Genomic DNA, 6,617 nt, shown 5'->3' with positions numbered 1-6,617 from the left:
CGCTTGGTCAGCACTGCGCGGTGGTGGGTTATTGAACAACCAGAGAAAGCGAAAAACAGTCGCTGACAACACGCATGTGCACGACACTGCCTGGAGAAAATGCAGTGCGGTTGCGGCGTGTTTTTGCGGCATCGCTTCCCAACGCACACCGAGTTGAGATATCGGTGGATTCCGTTGATAAATCGCAACGACTTTGTACCAACGACCAACTCCAGGGTTTGTTGGGTGCACTTGGACGGCAAGCAGACGGAGCAAAATCCATTTATCACACGCAAAGCTGCGACAGGGAACGGAACCCCCTGAAATGTAAGAAACAACTTTATCCTTTACAATACAGCATTGATTGGTTGGTTGATTCATTGATTCATTCATTTATTATGGTGCTTCATGGATGATGAGGCGCGCCGTAGTGGAGGGGTGCGGGTTAATTTTGACCACTTGGGGATTATTCACGAGCGCCGACACAATACAACACTACAATAACTTCTGGTTCCTTGTAGTCAATTTAAAATACCATATATTGTTTGGTCATTACAGCCGATTGGCATTAAACAATTCCCTTTTCATCTAATCTAACATTTAAAATCACGGCGTTTCGTTTACTTTTTTTCAGGCCAACGCATTACACTGCCAAACAATATGAAAGGATAACTTTCTCCATCGCACACTGCTGGTCGAAAGCAGGATAAGCAGGCAGCCAAATGTGGAAACGCAACTCGAGATACGCGTGAACGCTGCATTTGGAAAATAGCTCAACCAGTTCACAACGCGGTCAAAGTGGAGTGGAATAAACTTTATTATGTGCCTGCAAAACTCGCGTGCACGCACGCTAGTCGACCGGGCCTAGGTCACCGTCGGGGAGACGTCTTGGCTAGGTTTCTTCTCCCCACATGCGGGGTGTCGGAAGCCTGCCTCGTTGTCGCCTCTTGGGCTTGCTGGACGGCCCAGAGTTGTTCTCCTTGGTCGTAGGATGTCAGCGCCGCTGCTAGTCGCGGCGGAAGGGTTCCGGACTTTGCTTCTTCGGGGTGTTCGTTGCAATTCCACAGCATGTGCGTTAGAGTAGCCGTCTCCCTTCGGCAGACCCTGCACTTGCTGTCTGGGTAGGCATCGGGGTATTGTCTGTGCAGAAGTAGCGGCGTTAGGAGGGTTCCGGTCTGCAGTTGTCTGAAGATGACAGCCTGGGCTCTGTCCAGCTTGTCGCTGGGTGGAGGGAGAGTCCTGCGAGCCAGGCGATACGCTTTGGTGATCTCTTGGTAGTTGACGAGTCTGTCCTTAGTGCTGAACCAGAGTTGTGTGGCCTGTTCGTTGCCAGCGCGGAGAGATAGAGCGCGCGCTGCGACGTGGGCCGACTCGTTTCTGTTTTCGTTTGTCTCTGAGACCTTGCCTTCGTGTGCTGGGAACCAAGTGATGTGTTTCCGGTTATGAAGGTCGGCTCGCTCCAGGATGCGGGCCGCTTTGGGTGAGATCTCCCCTTTGGCATAACTCCGTACTGCTTGGCGTGAGTCGCTGAGGACTGTAGTGCAGCCTTGGTCGGCAAGCGCCAGGGCTATGGCCACCTCCTCGGCCTCCTCGGACTTGACGCAAGTTATGCTCGCAGCGGATCTTGTAGTGCCTGCAGCGTCAACTACCGCCACGGCGTAGCGGCTGCCGCCCGCGTATTCTGCAGCGTCGACGAAGCGAGCGCCGGGGTCCTCGCTGAGTTTGTCCGTGAGGGCCTTGGCTCGGGCTTGGCGCCTGCCTTTGTTGTGTTCTGGGTGAACGTTCCTAGGTATTGGGTCTATGCGTAGGGCTTGGCGAACTTCGTTGCTGAGTGTGCTCTTGTTTCCTTGCTGTCGGTGGTATCTGATATGCAGTTTTTCGAGGATTTTGTGACCTGTCTTTGTTGCTGATAGCCGTTCGAGTTGAGACACTCTCTGTGCTTCTGCTATTTCTTCGAGCGTATTGTGGATTCCTAGTTGTAGCAGCAGATCGGTGTTCGTGGTATCCGGTAGGCCGAGAGCGATCTTGTGAGCCTTGCGTATCAGTATGTTGATCTTTTTCCTTTCACTTTGGTACCAGTGGTGATATGCAGCCACGTAGGTTACGTGACAGATCACAAACGCTTGAATTAGGCGGACTACATTGTCCTCCTTCATGCCTCCCCGTTTCGAGGTTACTCGTTTGAGTAGCCGGGTGGCGTTGGCTGTCTTGTATATGAGACGGTTGACCGTGTCCCCATTCCTCCCATGAGATTCGATGACCATTCCGAGGATTCTGATCTTAGGTACCGTGGGTATGATGGTACCATCTTTGGTGCGTATCGTGATCTTATCCCGTTCCCTTTGTGGTTTACTCTTGTGTTTTCTTGCCGGTTGGTACAAGAGTAGTTCCGACTTCTTTGGTGAACATTTCAGGCCAGTGTCTTGGAGGTAATCTTCGATCTCGTTGACCGCTCTCTGGAGTACTGTCTCGATGTTTCCGTCGCTGCCTTTGCATACCCATAGGGTAATTTCGTCGGCGTAGATCGTATGTTCGACGTCCTCAAGCTTCTCGAGTCTCTCGGCCACTCCGATCATGACGAGATTGAAGAGCATTGGGGAGATTACAGACCCTTGTGGGGTGCCCTTGTGCCCCATGGTACGTTCGCCGACTCTTAAGTCTCCCGCCAAGAGTTCGGCGCTTCTGTCTGTTAGAAAGTCTCTAACGTAGTTGTAGCTGCGCTCTCCCAGGTTGAGTTTCGATATTTGTCTTAGGATTGCAGCGTGTTCGATTTGATCAAATGCGCTCTGTATGTCGAGACCTAATATGGCTTTGTTACCGCTGGTTTGGCCGTCTATTACTTGGTGTTTGAGCTGAAGCATGGCATCTTGGGTGCCCAGGTGTTGCCTGAATCCGATGATCGTGTGGGGGAAGGCTTCTATTCGTTCGAGGTACTTTTGCCACCGATTGAGGAGGACGTGCTCGAGAACTTTTCCAACGCAGGACGTCAGCGATATAGGCCTGAGGTTTTCTGGGTCTGGGGGCTTGCCCGGCTTCGGGATTAGAATCATTTTGGCCTTCTTCCACTGTCGGGGGAGCTTGCCTGCTTTCCAGCATTCGTTGTAGTAATCTGTTAGGGCTTCTATTGACTGGTCATCGAGGTTCCTAAGCGTTCTGTTCGTTACCCGGTCAGGGCCGGGCGCCGATCTGCTGTTGAGGTCGTAGAGTGCCGTTCTCACTTCCTCGATGCTTATGTCGCGGTCTAGGGCTTCATTAGTCTCGCCAGTATAAGGGCCGTGTTGTTTCGCGGTCGACCGTGGCACGTACTTGTCCAATAGATGCATTTTGACAGCCGTCTCGCCCTTGGCCATTATCTCCTTGTGTATTAGTTTAGCCAGTCGGTCACGCTGATGCGATTTCGTCTTCGTTTCGTCTAGTAGCTGTCTTAGGATGTTCCACGCTTTGCCGTTGTGCATTTGTCCGTTGATCGCGTTGCAGAGCTCGTGCCATTGCTGTTTGCAAAGCTCCCGGCAGTGCTCCTCCATGTTGCGATTTAGCTCCGCGATCTTTTTGCGAAGTTTGCGGTTGAGGCGTTGTTTTTTCCAACGCGCGAGTATAGAGTTGGCCTCAATCATGTGTGCCAATCGGCTGTCCATCTTGTCTACTTCAAGTTCAGTCTCGATCTCCTTAGTTGCTGCCTCGACGCTGCCTGTGAGGTCTCGGCACCAGGCATCGATGTCCGTGATCTGGCTTGAGTTTTCGTCGTGTTGCGATTCTCTTAGTTTCCTAAAGTCGTTCCAGTCAATCCATTTAAATTTACGTGTGCCAGCATGGTGTGCTCCAGGAAGAGGGATCTTGATTTCTATTATCAAGTGGTCACTGCCCAGGTCCGTGGATGTGTTGTGCCACGTTGCCGGTTGCGAGCCAAAGTTCTTGATGAAAGTAAGGTCGGGCGTGGTATCTCTAGACACCGAGTTGCCTATCCTTGTCGGGTGAGCCGGCTCCGTAATGAGGACGAGGTCGAGCTCGTGTGCATCTTGCGATAAGTTTCTTCCTTTAGCGAGGCTGTAGCTGTAGCCCCAGGCCGGGTCAGCGGCGTTGAAGTCTCCCCCAATTAGGAGTCTATGCCGGTCTGCCGTCTTGCAGGCTCTGTGCAGGAGTGACCTGAAGCGTTGAAGTCTTTGTGTGGGACTGCTATATATATTGAGGATGAAGTAAAAGCTTCTAATCCTTTTGCGTTGCCACGGAATCTAAAGTATTACAATTACAAAGCAGTTACTGCTGGTCGCGTAAAGCATTTGTGGTGCAAGCAGCGGTTTCACAAAGGTGGGCTCCGAGCGCCAGGCCACATGCGCTGCGCAGAGTTAGGTCAATCATGATCACGATCATGATCAACCAATATTAACTCGCCCGAACGTCAACCCTTTTGCTCAACCTTCGAATAGTAATTTGACTGGTAGTGCGGTCGTGTTATTTTTCCGCCCGGGTAATTTCGTTTAACCGTCATAAGTCTAGTTAAGAAAGATTGTATTGCATTGCAACGTCAACAGCGTAGCAATCGCCAAGTCGAAAGTCCATCGCGAATACGGATCACCGTGACCCAGTATATTATCTCTATGCCGTGACCCACATATGCTATGCGCGCTCCGCATTCGACGTCCGCGCTTCCGTAAACATGACTAATCGGTGAACATAACAAGCACAGTGGCTTTGAAAACACGTATTTACTCCCCGATATCGATTTCTATGTTAGTCGGTGCCATACTGGTACGTTTGCATCGCGGAACTGCGGAGCACCACCGGCACCACGTACTACCACACTGCTACTGCTGCTCGCAACAGCCGGGGTCGGAATTTCCCGCTCTGGCAGCAAATTAGGACCTAAAATCCGTCCGCAGACGATGAAAACAAAACAAAACACACACACACAAGCACTGCAACCGCTAACTTAACGCCAAACCACTACGGTTCACTCGGTAATGCACGGATACCGAGCAGACGCACGCAAAGAACGGCGCACTTAACAGCCCAGCGCGGAGGTTTCGGCGGTCGCTTCATAGACGGCGCTAGCGTCTCGTCAGAAAAAGCAAATGGCGGCGCCCACCTCTAGCAAGGAAAATGGTGTATATACAAGGTCTCTTCGATTTGGACTGCACTTTCTGCATGAGTTCAGGATGAGTTCAGCCAGTTCAGCGCAGGCGCCGCCTCTGCAGAACCGGTCCTGCACTTTTGTCGTCTGCTTCTGCACCTCCTCCCTGGGAGGTGCAGGGAAAGCGTGAACTCATCCTGCACTCTCTGCACCGTCGGTAAATCGAAGAGAAAAGTGCAGGCGCCGCGCGCTGCACTCGAAAATCGAAGAGACGAGTGCTGCACTACCTGAATGAGTGCAGCGAGTGCAGTAAAATCGAAGACACCTAGAGTCTCAGTTTGGCGGGTGGATTTGTGAGGACGGCGAACGGTACCGATGTTTGTTGTCCCGCGAAGGTTTGCGTCGTCCAGTGATGCCAACCTGAGGCAACGCTTTATCCCTAGAATGACCCCTAAAAAATCCCTAGATAGCAGACAAAACCCCCAGGTTGCATTTTTTTTTATTTTCGCAAGTTGGCATTGACCTTTATTAGTCTAAACGCAGCTTGCTCTTCGCTTCGTTTGCTCTGAATCTTATTAGAGTCAAGATACAGCTTACTAGCAAGAGACAAGATACAGCTTACTAGCAGCAACTGCAGCTCTTTTTTTCTACATTTTCTGTGGAGTGATGTGAATTCGCTTCTTCGAGCAGACGAGTCTGGTTTCACAGCAACGCCTCTTGAAATGCTCTTGCAACAGTCTCTTCTCTGTATGCGCAAATTACCCAGGCAGCCGGCCGAGGCTTGCAGGACAACGAAAATGCTGGACATCGTGACACATAACCCGGCCTTTGAAGTCTTAATCACCATACATTTCTTTCTTCATCCGCTTCAAATGCGATGGAGTGATCTGGAAGGTGTAGCAGGAGCTGTCTGTCAAGGTTCTTTTTGCGTGCAGCAAGCCGCACAACGCGTCTGTGGACAACCTGTTTCTTTGCTTTGTTTTCAGCAGATTTACTTGCGAAAACACACGTTCGACCGCAGCGCGGGAGTGTAGTAGGCACAAAACGTTTTTCATAAACGCTGCAGCAACAGGGGAAACTCTTGTGATCCATCGCCTCTTCGCATCTGCGATACGGCGTGCCAAAACTGGCTCGCAGTCAAGCCAGCGTGCTCACTCAGGTCCATGTTGCGGAGGAGACGCCACTCCCTGTCCAGTTCATTCACTTCATTTTCCCTCACGAGCAGGGGAAATGAGACCGCAAGGGGGGCGATTGATGGAATCGTCTTCCCCATGACAACTTTCGGGTCCAGGACTCGAAGGTTCTTCAACTGGTCACTTTTCAGTGGGAACCGCAAGTATATCTGACGAGCGGCTTCAATGAAAAACTCTAAGCACCGCAGCCTAAAGTTGTGAATCTGGTCATCGTTTAGGCCGTGTGTGCCACCGGATAGCGCTGCAGTTGGCTTTGCTCGAGATATATTTCCTCTAGTGGCAGGAACTTGGCGGGGTCTTTGTACTGCACATCGGACAACGGCGTGGCCTCCAAGTAGTCCCGCTTGATGTAGCATTCGAGTATGCATTTTAACGTG

This window comes from Haemaphysalis longicornis, unplaced genomic scaffold (assembly GCF_048455015.1).
Source record: "Haemaphysalis longicornis isolate Haplotype H1 unplaced genomic scaffold, Haemaphysalis longicornis Haplotype H1 scaffold_6, whole genome shotgun sequence".
Lineage (NCBI taxonomy): Eukaryota > Metazoa > Arthropoda > Arachnida > Ixodida > Ixodidae > Haemaphysalis > Haemaphysalis longicornis.
The sequence above is the reverse complement of the archived record's forward strand: the minus strand, read 5'-3'. Positions refer to the sequence as shown.